The sequence below is a fragment of the Heptranchias perlo genome, chromosome 22 (assembly GCF_035084215.1).
Source record: "Heptranchias perlo isolate sHepPer1 chromosome 22, sHepPer1.hap1, whole genome shotgun sequence".
Classification (NCBI taxonomy): Eukaryota; Metazoa; Chordata; class Chondrichthyes; order Hexanchiformes; family Hexanchidae; genus Heptranchias; species Heptranchias perlo.
The window spans coordinates 8,637,910-8,656,585 of record NC_090346.1 but is presented as its reverse complement, the minus strand read 5'-3'; the positions used below and the strand labels follow the sequence as shown (position 1 = coordinate 8,656,585).

At 43.4% G+C, this 18,676-nt stretch overlaps 1 protein-coding gene across 1 annotated transcript in view; it reads left to right on the top strand.

The window, feature by feature from the left end:
• The window catches only part of sdk1a (sidekick cell adhesion molecule 1a), a 682,245-nt gene that overhangs the window by 511,791 nt on the left and 151,778 nt on the right, over positions 1-18,676 (top strand). The gene's annotated exons all lie outside the window — the stretch shown is intronic.

Sequence of the window (18,676 nt, the reverse complement as noted above, 5' to 3'; positions counted from 1 at the left end):
TGCATGGTTTAACTTGGAGGAGTTTCATCTTTGCTCCTTACAGTGAACTTCAGTTATATGACACTAATGGTATATGGTTTGAAATTGATTAGAAAATATACATTTAGTTTTAATTTAAGTATTTGTTTCCACCCAAAAAACTCAATCCAAGTTGAAATCACTATGAAAATCAAAACTTATTCATGTTCATGTTTTTTACAGTGAGGGAACAGACAGTAAGATTATTATGGGTTTTATGTATTACAGTCCTGCTGAAACTTGTAGTGCTGTCTTAGATGCAGCATGCTCTTTTTCACAGCTCCCCGCCACCTTTTCAAAGCAGAAATTCCTGATGTTAAAATTTAACAAACTATCTCGCTGCAATATTTCAATTTTAAAATAATACAAAGTGATTTAAAGTACTAACCAATATCTTGGCTGTTTTACTGTATAGTAACGTGTTGCTCATTGTCAAAGTGGAAGTTTTGCCTTTAGGACCACTTTTAAAAATCAAATCATTAAAAAGAATTAGCATTTACTGTTAGCAGCATGACTTTTTTTCTGTTTATCTCTAATCGATATGTTTATAAAGTGCTGATGATATCACGGGGTGGAGGGGTGCTAGCTTGAAGGATTTCCTGAGGCTGAGGCCTTGCAAGAGATGAACTAATATCTGTACAGATGATCATTAACCTAGGGTGCTCCAGCAAGCTTGCAATGTCAGCTGTGTTCATTAATTCAGATTCCTCGGGCTTCGTAACTTTTTTTTATCGTAATTATTTTCAACTCCCTCTTTCGGCTTGTTAGAGTTGTGAATTGGATAATGGAACCTTTGCTGTATCCTCCTGTTCACAGTCTTTGTGTCGTTGTTACAGCAGCATTACACATTGTTAACAGGTTGTGTCAGAACCATAGTTTGATCCAGAGCAGACCACAGATGCTGAGTACTCTGATTTTTTTCTTTTAAAAGAGAAATAACAAATTGGCATTTTTCTATAAATCTTTCCAATTTCTCTGAACTGCCCTTTTCAGGTTCTAGCTGAGTTCCGCCCCCCCCCCCACCTTCACTCCCGAAGGTTATTAATTATTTGATGATAGACGATTTCACAGGTACTGGATGCCCTTTGATCCCATGGCCACTATTCATCTATGAGCCTAGACAGTAACTGCTGGCAGACTATTCAACTTCAGGGGACTTCACAGCTAAACCTGATCCTGTTTGCATCTGACATCCATACACATTTCCAGCAAGAGTTTCTGTAGAGCAATTAGGGGGAGCTGAGACCAATTGTTGTACTGATACTGTTACCCTGCTGAGATCAGCTAATAGGATCAAACTTGACACCTTAATGGTCTGCATGGCTCAGCTATTCATTTGATAAGCTTGCTGAACCATCAGGGGAGATATAGAGATATTATTATCACAGTGGGTAGCACCTCCATTGTGAAAATAACTGGACTGCTTCGATTCTTATTAAGAACATTTAACCAGAACTAGAAAGGCACGAGTTAATCAAGGACAGTCAGCATAGATTTGTTAAGGGAAGGTCATGTCTGACTAACTTGATTGAATTTTTTGAGGAGATAACAAGGAGGGTCGATGAGAGTAGTATGTTTCATGTAGTCTACATAGATTTTAGCAAGGCTTTTGACAAGGTCCCACGTTGAAGACTGGTCAGAAAAGGAAAAGCCCATGGGATCCAAGGGAAAGTGACAAGTTGGATCCAAAATTGACTCAGTGGCAGGAAGCAAAGGGTAATGGTCGACGAGTGCTTTTGTGGCTGGAAGGATGTTTCCAGTGGGGTTCCACAGGGCTCACTACTAGGCCCCTTGCTTTTTGTGGTAGATATCAATGAGTTAGACTTGAATGTGGGGGGCATGATTAAGAAGTTTGCAGATGATACAAAAATTGGCCGTGTGGTTGATAGTGAGGAGGAAAGCTGTAGACTACAGGAAGATATCAATGGACTAGTCAAGTGGGCAGAAAAGAGTGGCAAATGGATTTCAATCTGGAGAAATGCATTTGGGGAGGGCAAACAAGGCAAGGGAATACACAATAAATGGTAGGACACTGAGAGGTGTAGAGGAACAAAGGGACCTTGGAGTGCATGTCCACAGATCTCTGAAGGTAGCAGGACAGGTAGATAAGGAGATTAAGAAGGTATGCAGGATACTTTCCTTTATTAGCTGAGGCATAGAATGTAAGAGCAAGGAGGTTATGCTTGAACTGTATAAAACACTGGTTAGGCCACAGCTAGGGTTCTGCATACAGATCTGGTCACCACATCACAGGAAAGATGTAATTGCACCAGAGAGGGTACAGATGAGATTTACGAGGATGTTGTCAGGACTGGAGAATTTTAGCTATGAGGAACAGAGGAGGCTGAGGGGAGATTTAATTGAGGAGTATAAAATTACGACAAGACTAGATAGAGTGGATAGGAAGGACCTATTTCCCTTAGTAAACGGGTCAATAACCAGGGAGCATAGATTAAAAGTAATTGGTAGAAGGATTATAGGGGAGCTTAGGAAAATGTTTTCACCCAGTGGATGGTAGGGGTCTGGAACTCACTGCCTGGAAGGTGGTAGAGGCAGAAACCCTCATCGCATTTAAAAGGTGCTTGGATGTGCACTTGAAGTACCGCAAAGTACAAGGCTACGGTCCAAGAGCTGGAAAGTGGGATTAGGCTGGATGGCTCTTTTTCGGCCGGCACAGGCACGATGGGCCGAAGGGCCTCCTTCTGTGCTGTAAATTTTTATGATTCTAACTCCTTAGGCTTTCAAAGCATGTTGTCATGAAGGCTCATGAACTTAACGGAAACTCAACGCAAGTCAGTACATATTACGTATTAACAAAGGTGACTAATGTGCAGAAGTTTTAGTAGAGTAGCATTGATGTTGGCACCAGGACACCCAATAAAAGACACTCTTTGATATTCTTCTAGTGCAGAGACTGGAAATAAAGATGAAGTATATGCTTAAAATCACTACTGCCATTTTAGTAGTGTATAGTAATATTTTTACACTGGAATGGTTTTCATGTAATGGCCCCATTATACTTACAAAGTCAACTTTACTGGTGCATCTTTGGTGGTTCTAGTTCTGTTACACTTTTATTTACCCCTTGTTTTTTGGAATCTCAAAACACATCCACTGTGTGTGCACGTAACATGGGGGAGTGCCCTTTATCTTAAATTAGCCGAACTATGCTCAAACATATATGATGCCCGTACTCCAGGATTCAAAGGAAGCTGGGGCATCTAGTTTATGTGGCCAGTAATATTTACCCACAGGCACATTGTCAGAAATGACCTGAGAGAAGTTAGATTGACAATAGTAAATCACAGCATCAGTGTCCATTGAATTCTGGGGTGTTGTGTTAGTCTCAAATATTAAACTGGAGCCAACAAAACACTAATTTACCATTCCAGTCTAACAGAGGTTTTGATTCTGCTGGCCATCTTTACTTAAAAAGTTGTTAGAGCATGGAATCCTTTGGCACAGGGAGTTGTTGAGGCAGAGACTTTTGCATCTTTTAAGGGAAAAGTGGAAATTACAGGGCTATGTAGAGAGGGCAGGGCAGTGCGATTAGTTTTGGATTGCTCTAGCAAAGTGAAAGTATAGACATAATGGGCTGAATGGCCTCTTTCTGTGCTGTAAACATCTATGATTCTGTAGACCCAGTGATGAGCTATGCTGCTATGGGAGGTCTATATTCCATTTTGAATGCACTTTTGAATTTAAGTTGCACTTGACAGGAATACAACACATTAAAAGGTATAAAGAACAGGAGTGTAAATGAAGCTGACCACTTTTACATTGGTATCATATTGACACAAAGGCCAGAACAATATAAGTGAGGTGGTATAGAAACTAAATAATGGCATAGGTATGAAACTCATTTGACACCTTCCCTCCACAGCACAAGGGCTTTGTACTGTTCCCTGGCACTGTCACCTCATTTTACTGTTCTGGTCTAATTTTTTTTGAGCTATCAGATTATGTCTAAGCTGCTCCATAATGGTGCAGCTCTGAAACGCCTGTAGATAACTAAATAAAACTCTCATAAATCATGGGAAAATGGCTAACAACAATTTGCATTTATATAGTGCCTTTAACATAGAAAAATGTGCTTCACAGAGGCATAATCAAACAAAAATGGACAAAAATAGCAAGGATTTAAGTATACAGAACTTTATGAGCGAGATTGGATACAGTGGCATAGCCACGTTCACAAATTGTACGTGTTCTCTCCTCTGGAAGCAGCAAGCCAGCTGTTGAAGTGCAAGTTCAAGGCCTGTTAAAGTGGGACGTAGGCCATTGGTTAAACTGAGCTGAAGTGCTGCAATATGGCATCTTAGCTCTTGAGAGAGCTTTTACCCAGCAGTGTCTCTCCTACCTGGTTGCAGCATGGAATGTTTTGCCACAGTAGTTGAGGCAGAGGCCGCTGCATCTTTTAAAGGAGAAGTGGATAAATATTTGAAGCAGAGGAGGATACAGGGTTATGGGGAGAGAGCAGAGCTGTGGGATTTATTTTGGATTGCTCTGCTTAGCAAAGAGCTTAAACAGATAGCCTCATTTTGTGCTGTAAACTTCTATGGTTCCTGAATTCAGCTGTTCTCCCCCTTGCCAGTTGGAAAAATCAAAGTTTTATTTCAAATGCCTGCCAGTCCTGCCAGCATGAAGTGAAGTTGCACGTGCCTTTGTCCCAAGTTTTGACTCAGGACCGCAGCATGAATATCAGCATCTAGAGGACAAAGGGGAGCCCTCACTCAGAGTGTGGATGCACTAAGAAAGGACAGGGGAACCGCACACTAGACTTGTGCATTGCTAAAGAAAAGAGCTAAGTGCCTTCTGAATCACATTTCCTTCTGTTGATGTCCAATCTTATTGGATGTGTTCAAACTCAGCCTTTTGTTTAGTTTATGCCAGCTTGGACGTGGGTTTTCAGGGAGGGGGCAGTTTTGGGTTTTCAGGGAGGGGGCAGTTTTGGGTTTTCAGGGAGGGGGCAGTTTTGGGTTTTCAGGGAGGGGGCAGTTTTGGGTTTTCAGGGAGGGGGCAGTTTTGGGTTTTCAGGGAGGAGGGGCAGTTTTGGGTTTTTAAGGAGGGGGCTGGTCTGGGTTTTCAGGGAGGGAGCTGGTCTGGGTTTTCAGGGAGGGAGCTGGTCTGGGTTTTCAGGGAGTGAGCTGGTCTGGGTTTTCAGGGAGGGGGCTGGTCTGGGTTTTCAGAGAGGGAGCTGGTCTGGGTTTTCAGGGAGGGAGCTGGTCTGGGTTTTCAGGGAGGGGGCTGGTCTGGGTTTTCAGAGAGGGAGCTGGTCTGGGTTTTCAGGGAGGGGGTTGGTCTGGGTTTTCAGGGAAGGAGCTGGTCTGGGTTTTCAGGGAGGGAGCTGGTCTAGGTTTTCAGGGAAGGAGCTGGTCTGGGTTTTCAGGGAGGGGGTTGGTCTGGGTTTTCAGAGAGGGAGCTGGTCTGGGTTTTCAGGGAAGGAGCTGGTCTGGGTTTTCAGGGAGGGGGTTGGTCTGGGTTTTCAGGGAAGGAGCTGGTCTGGGTTTTCAGGGAGGGAGCTGGTCTGGGTTTTCAGGGAGGGAGCTGGTCTAGGTTTTCAGGGAGGGAGCTGGTCTGGGTTTTCAGGGAGGGAGCTGGTCTGGGTTTTCAGGGAGGGGGTTGGTCTGGGTTTTCAGGGAAGGAGCTGGTCTGGGTTTTCAGGGAGGGGGTTGGTCTGGGTTTTCAGGGAGGGAGCTGGTCTGGGTTTTCAGGGAGGGAGCTGGTCTGGGTTTTCAGGGAGGGGGTTGGTCTGGGTTTTCAGGGAGGGGGTTGGTCTGGGTTTTCAGGGAGGGAGCTGGTCTGGGTTTTCAGGGAGGGAGCTGGTCTGGGTTTTCAGGGAGGGGGCTGGTCTGGGTTTTCAGGGAGGGAGCTGGTCTGGGTTTTCAGGGAGGGAGCTGGTCTGGGTTTTTAAGGATGGGGCAGTTCTGGGTTTTCATGGGGGGGTGGCTGGTCTGGGTATTTAGAGTGGGAGGCTGGGTTGTCAGGGAGGGGGCAGTTTTGGGTTTTTAGGGTTGGGGGGGCTGGTTTGGGTTTTCAGGGAGGGGGCAGTTTTGGGTTTTTGAGGGGGCTGGTCTGGGTTTTCAGGGAGGGGTTCTGTTTTTGGTCCCTTTTGGGTTTTCAGCTTTATTTCTGTGGGTGCACTGTGGCATTTCAAGTTTACCTTGGCTCACTCGTAGCACTCTCACCTCTGAGCCAGAAAGTTGTGGGCTCACTTCAGTGCAGTACTGAGGGAGTGCTGCATTGTTGGAGGTGCCATAATTTTAATGAGACCTTAAACTGAGGCCCCATCTACCTACTTAGATGGATGTAAAAGATCATATGGCACATCTTGAAGAAGATCCGGGCACTTCCCTTATTTTCCTGACCAACATTTATCCCTCAACGAACAAATTATCTGGTCATTCATCTCATAGCCATTTGGCTTCAGCAGCACATGGCTTTTTCTCTATCGTGAAATGGAGGAAAGGTTAGGCGGGAAGTGTCTCTGTGAAATGAGGGAAAGGTTAGGGGGGGAAAGTGTCTCCGTGAAATGGAGGAAAAATTAGGGGGAAAGTGTCTCTGTGAAATGGGGGAAAGGTTAGAGGGGGGGAAAGTGTCTTTTTTTTTTCAAAAAATATACTTTATTCATAAAATTTGCAGCAATACATACAATACAGTTGTCATATCACATTCCAAACGTACACAATACAAATCATACAATTTGCAGGTTACATCAAGTACAGTTCAATGAACACATTGGACATAATTACAGTTCATGACACTCTAGGGTGCCTCATTGCATCACACTCAATACAGATTATTGATAACAGGTACGTTACAGATTCTTTACAAGTTCATTACAGATTCATTACAGTTACATGACATCAATTAGAATTTTACATTCTGCCCGAGGGGGTTTTTCCCTGATTGCAGCCCCTCGGTAGACAATGGCGGGAAGGCTCTAAACAGTTGCCTTTCCCCACAGAGCCTTTGCGGCGGCCGCACCCATCCTCAGTGCGTCCTTGAGCACGTAGTCCTGGACCTTGGAATGTGCCAGTCTGCAACACTCGGTCGAGGACAGCTCCTTGCACTGGAAGACCAGCAAGTTTCGGGCAGACCAAAGGGCGTCTTTCACCAAGTTGATGGTCTTCCAGCAGCAGGGGGGATGTGTCTCTGTGAAATGGGGAAAGGTTAGGGCAGAGAATGTCTCTGAAATGATGTGCCTTGTTGCCTCTGTGAATATTCAGCCAGCTCACTGTTCAGTTTTGACCAAAAATCTTGAATTAAAAAAAATGTCAAAGTTAATGATGATTCTGTTTAATTTTTAGCATGGGTGCTGTGGATGAGACTTTTTTTTTGATTTTTGATTTTTTTGCCAACATCATTGCGTGTAGCTCTGCATAGATTGTCAACGCCATCAGTGAGAAAGAATTTGCATAATAGAAGTTATTAAAAAAGTTAAAACAAGTCTAAAAAAGGAATATTACATTTCTTTCCATTCAGCAATATATGACTAGACTGGTTTTAACAAAAACTCTTCTCCTCTCCCCCAACTCTGTCCCCCCTCCCATCCTGAAACAGTTACTGTATTGCTTTATAAGGAATTTATGGCCTCTGCATTTTTCATCCCTCCTCAAGATGGCTTGTACCTGTTTCTTTTCACCTCATCCCCTGTATCAAATGGTATGCACATTGTTTAAGATTCTTGTATTAAAATACACATTGATATTTGTTTTTTTTTCCCCCATGGGCCTTTTTCATATTTTGCCTGATAAATGTGAAAAAGATATCTGATTCAAACAAAATTTCGTATTATTAATGGGTTTTTATATCAGTCGTCATACTATAATGGTATTTTCTTCAACTGCTGGTCTATCTCATTTCGAAGTTTACAAGGGCTTGTATTTAATTCCCACAAGTAACAAGTTGTACCAGGATGCCTTCAATTACCAGGAAATGAATTTTTGGTAACTGTTTAGGGTCATTGTTGTCCTGTTAAAACGGCAGTCATGAACAGATGGGGCTCAATTTTAAAATGGTGACGGGTTGGCAGCGGGCGGGGGGTGGGGGGGTGAAGGTGCGCGTGGCAAACCCGAATAAACAATACTTACCGTTTCCGATGCAATCGCATCGTAATTGATGGTGATTAACGTGCTCTCTGGGTTTCGCGCCCGGCACCCAGCCTGATTGACAGGCTGGCTGCCGACAGGAGCTGCAACGCGAAGGGGGGGGAGAGAGAGAGAGAGAGACGTTACCCGGCGCTGGAATGGAAGATCGGGGTGGGGGAAAGAGTGTAAGATCGGGGTGGGGGGGAGAGAGTGGAAGATTGAGGGGGTGAAGAAGGGGAGATCGGGGGGGGTGGAGAAGGGGAGATCGGGGGGACATCGGGGGATGAAGAGAGGGAGATCGGAGAGGGAGACATCGGACATTGGAGCAGGGTGGAAGGGTAGGTTGATTTTGTGTTTTAACTTTGTGCAATGGTTTTTTATTTTGTTACTTTTTGCCTGATCCAGGCGTGAATTAGATGCCATGGGAAAGCCACCCAGGTAAGTTAAAAATCGTTCTAACTACCTAATATGTCACAAGTAAAGTGCCTTAAGTACCTTAATGAGGTACATTTGGCTCTTTAACTATCATCCTGACGGCTTTAATTGCCGGTGGGACTTCCGGATTCGGGATGCACGCACACACACAGGTGCGTCTGTAGGGAACTTTGAAGTCAGCGGGTTGGATCTGGCTTCCGAAACCGCTCTGCATTTCTGCAATTTTCACAGGCACCCACCCCCATGCACCCGCAATTTATGTGTAAAATTGAGCCCATGGTGTCTGTAAACAGATATGCAATTGTGTCTGTGTCTGAAAAACTCATGAGAATTGTTTGCATTCCAGAAAATCCCCCACCTGCTGTAATGCAGCCTTATATGCCAGTATGGTAGCTAAAGAACAAAACCTTGAGAACAGTCTGTTCTTTTGTGTTCCAGGAACTGAGTCTGCTCAAGAACTCCCTGAAAGAGTAATAATGCCTCTTTAAGGGGATCTAAGCTAGTGTGAAAAACTTGTATTCCAGATTTAAAATGGCATTTTTTAGCACTACTATTAAAAATGTACCTTTGTGACTTAATGGGGATGATTTTCGTCTAGTTATCGGCCTGATTCAGCCCTGAGGTGGGCATCTTTGCTCAGTTCCTTCCCACAGCTGCCCAAGCCTGGACACCGACTTACGCCCTCTGGTATGCCTCACCTGACAGTGCACTGACCTCCAGCTGTACATCGGGTTCTTACGGGCTGCGGAAGCGGAAACTCTCAGCAAAGGGAGTCCCGTCCCCCCACCCCCCCGGTTCCGCCCTTCTAACATGGCTGACCGTTTAAGGGGCAGTGGAAGGCTTCACCCCTTACAGGCCAAGAAGTAAATCCCAAAGGAGGTATATATATATATATGCACTTATCACAACCAATTCAGCGCCCTTTCTCTCATGAATTCCATCTCCAGAATCGGTCACATATGTCCCTCTAACAGCTTGAATTAGCATGTGAGTGTAAACAAGCAATCACAGTTGCCTCTTGAAAAATAAGAGTCCCAGCAGGTAGCAGGAGCACTACCTCAAAATCTAAGTGGGTAGAAAATTTAACTGGCTAATTGTTAACGGTACAATTGCAGTGTTAGTCATTCCACCACTAGCAATAGTGATCATGTATGTCTATACTTGCCTCTATAGTCATCAGTTCCTTTTTTAACTAGATAACCATTGAGCCTTTTTTTACTGAAGTTAATTAACATAGTATTAACTATACTTAGTAGCTGTCTATTCTATGTGTCTACTGCTCTTTAAAAAACAATTCTCCAAATGCTTGAAGCTTGCTAAACATTCATGTCCCCTGGTATAGAAAGAACTTGCATTTATAATTAGAACCAAAGTAAAAACACTGCCTAAATCCATGTTATCAATCCCCTTCTGTATTTTAAAGACTTGGATCATGTTCCCTTAAATTTATCACCAGTGAGAACCAGCCAGATTTCATCAGCCTGTCCTTATAACTCAGCATTTTGAGTCCCAGAACCATCCTTCTTGTTTGCCTCTGTTCTGTGTCTCGACCATCATAGGAACATAGGAACAGGAGTAGGCCATTCAGCCCCTCGTGCCTGCTCCGCCATTTGATAACATCATGGCTGATCAGTGATCTAACTCCATATACCCGCCTTTGGCCCATTTCCCTTAATACCTTTGATTGCCAAAAAGCTATCTATCTCAGATTTAAATTTAGCAATTGAGCTAGTATCAATTGCCGTTTGCAGAAGAGAGTTCCAAACTTCTACCACCCTTTGTGTGTAGAAATGTTTTCTAATCTCACTCCTGAAAGGTCTGGCTCTAATTTTTAGACTGTGCCCCCTACTCCTAGAATCCCCAACCAGCGGAAATAGTTTCTCTCTATCCACCCTATCCGTTCCCCTTAATATCTTATAAACTTCGATCAGATCACCCCTTAACCTTCTAAACTCGAGAGAATACAACCCCAATTTGTGTAATCTCTCCTCGTAACTTAACCCTTGAAGTCCGGGTATCATTCTAGTAAACCTACGCTGCACTCCCTCCAAGGCCAATATGTCCTTCCAAAGGTGCGGTGCCCAGAACTGCTCACAGTACTCCAGATGCGGTCTAACCAGGGTTTTGTATAGCTGCAGCATAACTTCTGCCCCCTTGTACTCCAGTCTTCTAGATATAAAGGCCAGCATTCCATTAGCCTTATTGATTATTTTCTGCACCTGTTCATGACACTTCAATGATCTATGTACCTGAACCCCTAAGCCCCTTTGGACATCCACTGTTTTTAACTTTTTACCATTTAGAAAGTACCTTATTCTATCCTTTTTTGATCCAAAGTGGATGACCTCACATTTGTCTACATTGAATTCCATTTGCCACAGTTTTGCCCATTCACCTAATCTATCAATATCGCTTTGTAATTTTATGTTTTCATCTACACTGCTTACAATGCCACCAAACTTTGTGTCATCGGCAAACTTAGATATGAGACTTTCTATGCCTTCATCGAAGTCATTAATAAATATTGTGAATAATTGAGGCCCCACGACAGATCTCTGCGGGACTCCACTAGTCACATCCTGCCAATGTGAGTACTTACCCATTATCCCTACTCTCTGTCGCGTTTCGCTCAGCCAACTTCCTAACCAAGTCCGTACTTTTCCCTCGATTCCATGGGCTTCTATCTTAGCTAACAGTCTCTTATGTGGGACTTTATCAAATGCCTTCTGGAAGTCCATATAAATAACAACCATTGACATTCCCCTGGTACTTTAGTCACCTCTTCAAAAAATTCAATCAGGTTTGTCAGGCACGACCTACCTTTCACAAATCCATGCTGGCTCTCTCTGATTAACTGAAAATTCTCGAGGTATTCAGTCACCCTAACCTTAATTGTAGACTCCAGCATTTTCCCCACAACAGATGTTAGGCTAACTGGTCTATAATTCCCTGGTTTCCCTCTCCTTTCTTAAAAAGGGGAGTGACATGTGCAATTTTCCAATCTAGAGGGACAGTTCCTGAATCTAGAGAACTTTGAAAGATTATCGTTCGGGCATCTGCAATGTGCTCACCTACTTCCTTTAAAACCCTGGGATGGAAACCATCTGGTCCTGGGGATTTGTCACTCTTTAGTGCTATTATTTTCTTCATTACTGTTGCTTTATTTATATTAATTTTATCGAGTCCCTGTCCCCGATTCAATATTAGTTTTCTTGGGATTTCCAGCATGCTATCCTCTTTTTCTACTGTAAATACTGACGCAAAGTAATCGTTCAACATGTCCGCCATTTCCCCATTGTCAATGACAATATCCCCACTTTCAGTTTTTAAGGAGCCAACATTGCCCCTGACCACCCTCTTTTTCCGAATGTAACTATAAAAGTTCTTCGAATTGGTTTTGATATCCCTTGCAAATTTATTTTCATACTCTCTTTTTGTAGCTCTTACTATCTGTTTTGTGACCCTTTGTTGATCTTTGTACATTTCCCATTTGCCAGGATCTGTGCCATTTTTTGCCTTTTTGTATGCCCTTTCCTTATGTCTTATACTGTCCCTTACCTCTTTAGTTGTCCATGGCTGTTTTTTTTGGCAAGTAGAGTTCTTTCCCCTCAGGGGTATAAACCAATTCTGTATCACGTTAAATGTTTCTTTAAACATTTCCCACTGATCATCAGTTGTTTTACCCATTAACAGATTTGCCCAGTTTACTGTGGACAGTCTCTGTCTCATCCCCATTGAAGTCGGCCTTACCCAAGTCTAGAATCTTAGCAGCTGACTCACTTTTTTCCCTTTCAAACACTACATTGAACTCGATCATGTTATGATCGGATAGATGTTCGCGTATAGTAAAGCCGTTAACTAAATCTGATTCATTACTCATTATTAAATCTAGTATGGCTTGCCCCCTTGTTGCCTCTAGGACATACTGCTGTAGAAAACTATCCCGGACATACTCAAGAAATTCACTACCTTTTTGACAGTTGCTTGTCTGCTTTTCCCAATCTACGTGAAGGTTAAAGTCCCCCATTAAGACCACTATGCCTTTCTTACACGCTTGTCTAATCTCTGCATTTATAGAATCTAGCACTTCAGTGCTGCTGCCAGGGGTCCTATACACAATTCCCACTATAGTCTTAGATCCTTTCCTATTTCTCAATTCAACCCATAAGGTCTCTGTTGGCTGCTTACCTCTCGTTATATCCTCCTTTATCATTGAAGTGATTTCATCTCTAATCATTAAGGCTACTCCTCCCCCTCTTCCATTTTCCCTGTCTCTCCTGTAGACCTTATAACCCGGTATATTTAGTTCCCAATCTTGACCATCCTGCAGCCATGTCTCAGTAATAGCTATCATGTCATACCCTCCAATTTGAATTTGAACCTGTAGCTCATTTAATTTATTCCTTATACTCCATGCATTTGTATATAGAACTCTTAGTTGGGCCACACACCCTAGCCTGACCTTCAGCTTTGATGCTGGGTTAATCGCCTTACGCCTTCTAGTTTTCACTTTATCTGTGGTGTCTAAAGTACACTTTCTTTCTGCTGCTCTACGCTTTTCCCTTTCACTTGTTCTTGAACAACTGTTTGTACTATTTGTATTGTAAATTTCCCCTGGGTCTTCCCCTCTCTTGCTGCTCTCAACTTTACTCCCTTCTGACTCCCCGCTCAGCTTCCCATCCCCCGCCACTCTAGTTTAATCCTTCCCCAACAGCACTGGCAAACACCCCCGCGAGGACATTGGTCCCGGTCCTGCTCGGGTGTAACCCGTCCCGCTTGTACAGGTCCCACCTTCCCCAGATCCGGTCCCAATGTCCCAGGAATCTAAATCCCTCCCTCCTACACCATCCCTGCAGCCACGCATTCATCCGGCCTATTTTCCTGTTCCTATACTCACTAGCACGTGGCACTGGTAGTAATCCAGAGATCTCTACCTTTGACGTCGTGCTTTTTAATTTATCTCCTAACTCCTTAAATTCACCTTGCAGGACCTCATCCCTTTTTTTACCTATGTCGTTGGTACCGATATGGACCACGACTACTGGCTGTTCACCCTCCCCCTCCAGAATGTCCTGCAGCCACTCCGCAACATCCTTGACCCTAGCACCAGGGAGGCAACATACCATCCTGGAGTCACGTTTGCGGCCACAGAAACGCCTATCTGTTCCCCTTACAATTGAATCCCCTATCATTATAGCCCTGCCACTCTTCTTCCTCCCCTCCTGTGCAGCTGAGCCACCCGTGGTGCCACAAACTTGGCTCTTGCTGCTTTCCCCTGATAAGCCACCTCCCCCAACAGTATCCAAAGCGGTATATCTGTATGAGAGGGAGATGGCCCCAGGGGACTCCTGCTCTACCTGCCTAGTCCTTTTACTCTGTCTGGCGGTCACCTATTTCCTTTCTGTCTGTGTAATCTTTACCTGCGGTGTGACCACCTCATTGAGCGTGCTATCCACGATAGTCTCAGCATCACGGATGCTCCATAGCGAATCCACCCGCAGCTCCAGCTCCAAAATGCGGTTAGCCGGTAGCTGCAGCTGGACACACTTCCTGCACACGTGGTCACCAGTAGTGTCCATGACTTCCCACATAGTGCAGGTGGAGCATATCACGGGTGTAAGCTCTGCTGCCATTTCTTTTTAGTAATAAGGCTGTGCTGTCAGTTCTTTTTAGTAATAAGGCCTCCAAAACGGAGGACAATATTCAAATTGTTGTTTTAGTAATGAATTGTAACAGGCTAAAATAACTTGCTTTGTCTTGTTATGAAGTGCACGATCACAGTAACATTTTATTCACAGTACTGTTGTGAATCAAAACTAAATACATCTATTCAGCTTTCAGCCAGCTGAGTAGATTTTCAAAACTGAACTAAATAGACTTTAAAGTGGGAGTCTTGCATCAGTACCCCTGTTAATAAATCTTTTCTGATTTACTTTATCTTCCTTTTCTTAGTTAATCTATAAAAATATTTAAAATGGAAAGTCCTGATGATCTCGCTGGGAGAACTGAACAAGTCACTGTCTATGACTCTAAGGGAGCTGAGTTGTTAGTAGTAACATATAGTACTTGTCCACTATTCATATGATTTTTACACGGCATTTTAATTCAGCTCACATTGAATTTTAAGGGGGAAATTCCACCCACTTATGGATTTAGTACCCTCTCCAAGAGAAGCCCCAATGATGCCATTAGCATCCAATATTTAAGCAAGAATGTTGATCATATTTTTTCATAGGTTTTTTTTTAAAGGCATTCTTGTGATAAAGCTTTTTTTAAAAAAACGTTCAAAAACAATTTTTTCCAGTCAAAATTGACAGATTATCTTTCAGAAAATGATCTTCTATTAAATTGCAATTGTGTTGTTGGAACTGCAGCAGTTCTTCAAACTTACCAGTTTCATGCTTATCTGCTGCACACACTAGTGGATTTTATTTTACCTTTTACCACTTCTCACATGCTGGTTTTATTTACTATTTATATTGACTTCAAATTGCATTTTACAGCTTTCTTGGCCGTACCATTTGTGATACTGTTTACAAGCTTTTCTCTCCCATCCCCACTAAGAGTTTGTTTACCTCTTATAATAACACAAATACAGCTACAGATGGTGATTTTAATTAAGTTATTTGTCATCTCCCTTATTTTCAATAAAAAATTATATTTGATTTTCTAATGACTTGATGTTAGGTGTACTTAATTTTTACATACTTCTGTTGGATATCTTAACTTAGACAGTTGGAGCAAATAAAAATTTATTGTTATCACTTTCAAGGACAAGTAGGGATGGCTTGTATTAACTGTTTTTCTACAAAAGAAACATCAATTAAACAAGCACTGTAATTTAATGAGACAGCAATCTAAAGCATGCTGATTAATCATTGTCTGAATCTATCTGCAATTTTAGTTTCCCTGTTTTGCTTCACCTATATTAATCCATCTCCATGATATCGTTCCTACATTTGTTAGAACCAAACATTGCTTTTCACCTCAGTAATACAACAACTTCAGATCTTTGTGATGTTTTTCTTTGTTAAAGGTGCTATTTAAGCTGTTCTGATTCCCAACAGTGTTTTTTAATTGCGGAAGCAAAGTACAGGGGCAGAGCCCGTGGTGTAGGACACCATCAAGGTTGAAAAGAGTAAAGGAGAAGACAAAGTATATTGGGTAGTAGTGCTTAGGGTAAGGCCAATCTTATGTTTTAAAATACTGGATTGCAGGAGGAAGAAAAGAGTGGGAAGTTAACGAGTTCTAAGTTTTGAGATCTTGGGAAAGAATGAGTTAGAGCAGGAAACTGTGGCGAATCTTAATTTTAACATAGTTGGTGCGTAGGGAAGATGAACGACAGTAATGTACTTTGACCTTAGAAGGAACAAGAGACGAAAATTCAGAGGATCACTGACTATAGTAGAATCGATAAAACAGAAAATTAAGAAAGGTTGCAGTGGAGAGAGGTTGAATGATAAAGTTGAGAGATGGTTTGCCTTCCAGAAAACAAGGCTTTGGTTGTACCATGTCCAAGAGTATGTGAGAGGCAACAGAAGAGCCTCCCCAAATACGGGAGCAGTATTCAAGTCTTGAACAGATTTTCTGACTCAGACACAATATAAGAACATAAGAAATAGGAGCAGGAGTAGGCCAATCGGCCCCTCGAGCCTGCTCCGCCATTCAATAAGATCATGGCTGATCTGATCCTAACCTCAAATCTAAATTCATGTCCAATTTCCTGCCTGCTCCCCGTAACCCCTAATTCCCTTTACTTCTAGGAAACTGTCTATTTCTGTTTTAAATTTATTTAATGATGTAGCTTCCACAGCTTCCTGGGGCAGCAAATTCCACAGACCTACCACCCTCTGAGTGAAGAAGTTTCTCCTCATCTCAGTTTTGAAAGAGCAGCCCCTTATTTTAAGATTATGCCCCCTAGTTCCAGTTTCACCCATCCTTGGGAACATCCTTACCGCATCCACCCGATCAAGCCCCTTCACAATCTTATGTGTTTCAATAAGATCGCCTCTCATTCTTCTGAACTCCAATGAGTAGAGTCCCAATCTACTCAACCTCTCCTCATATGTCCGCCCCCTCATCCCCGGGATTAACCGAGTGAACCTTCTTTGTACTGCCTCGAGAGCAAGTATGTCTTTTCTTAAGTATGGAGACCAAAACTGTATGCAGTATTCCAGGTGCGGTCTCACCAATACCTTATATAACTGCAGCAATACCTCCCTGTTTTTATATTCTATCCCCCTAGCAATAAAAGCCAACATTCTGTTGGCCTTCTTGATCACCTGCTGCACCTGCATACTAACTTTTTGATTTTCTTGCACTAGGACCCCCAGATCCCTTTGTACTGCAGTACTTTCCAGTTTCTTGCCATCAAGATAATAACTTGCTCTCTGATTTTTCCTGCCAAAGTGCATAACCTCACATTTTCCAATATTGTATTGCATCTGCCAAATCTCCGCCCACTCACCCAGCCTGTCTATATCCCCTTGTAGGTTTTTTATGTCCTCCTCACTCTCTACTTTCCCTCCCATCTTTGTATCATCTGCAAACTTTGATATGTTACACTCGGTCCCCTCCTCCAAATCGTTAATATAGATTGTAAAGAGTTGGGGACCCAGCACCGACCCCTGCGGAACACCACTGGCTACTGGTTGCCAGTCCGAAAATGAACCATTTATCCCAACTCTCTGCTTCCTGTTAGATAACCAATCCTCCACCCATGCCAGAATATTACCCCCAATCCAGTGATTCTTTATCTTGAGCAATAATCTTTTATGTGGCACCTTGTCGAATGCCTTCTGGAAGTCTAAATACACTACGTCCACTGGTTCTCCTTTATCCACCCTGTACGTTATGTCCTCAAAGAACTCAAGCAAATTTGTCAGACATGACTTCCCCTTCGTAAAGCCATGCTGACTTTGTCCTATTAAATTATGTTTATTCAAATGTTCCACTACTGTCACCTTAATAATAGACCCCAAAATTTTACCCACCACAGATGTTAGGCTAACTGGTCTATAATTTCCAGCCCTCTGCCTACTATCCTTTTTAAATAAGGGTGTTACATTAGCAGTTTTCCAATCTGCCGGGACCTTTGCCGAGTGTTATCAGTGAGTCAATCTGACAACTAGGTAATCTAGTAACCTTGTTGATATAACTATCTGTGATCAATAAAATTGGATTAATGAGGTGCGACTCTATTTGATTTTGTCTTGCTAACAGAGAATTTTCCTGGGACAAATGGGTGTTTTGGATGAAGGGACCGACTGTAATTGGACAAATGGGAAGGGACCGAGTGTAATGTATCGAAGTTTGCTGACGATACAAAGTTAGGTGGGAAAGTAAGCTGTGAGGAGGACAAAAAGGGCATGATTTTATTGAGGGGCCGGGGGGGAGGGTAGAATTCCTGACGGGAAACCCAGAAGTACGGGTTTCCCGGACGTCCTTACGATTTTGACGTAAGGACCTATTTTATTATTTTTTTGACGGTTGCCCGCCCGACAGGCCGGCCTGATTGACGGGCTGGTCTCAGTTAGATGGGAGAAGAGGAAGGAAGAAGATGTGAACAGGTAAGTGTTAGATGGGGGTCACGGTCATGGGGGATGATCAAGAGTCATCAGGGGGCTCAGTTATCAGGGGGGGGGGGGGTCGGGGATCATCGGGGAGATCAGTCATCAGGAGGGTCGGGTTTGGGGGTTGGAGATCGTGGGGGATGGTCGGAGATTGTGGGGGGGATCGTAGATCATGGGGGTGGTTGCTGCATGTAGGCTTGTTGGGCCTGGGGGAAGCACTCCTGCTCCTCCGGGCCCACAAGCTGTGCTGTAAAGGCACTTACCTGCAGTTTCGGGCCGCTCGCCTCCTCTCACATGGCGTGAAGTAGAAGGCCCAGGAATCCCGGCCCCCAGGGGTTAATAACAAAAAACCTGTCAATATGGAGGCCCGCAGCCCCCTTGACAGCTTTTACTGACCGACCTGTCTCCTAAGAGCGGGTTGGTCGCTTGCCCCTCATCCTGCCACCGTGAAAACCAGAATTGGGCGGGTTAGGGGCGGTTTTTAGATTTTAAAATTTTTTACTGCCCTCCCGCCCCCAACTCCTCCGTTTTTCCCATTTAAAATCATGCCCAAAGAGTCTG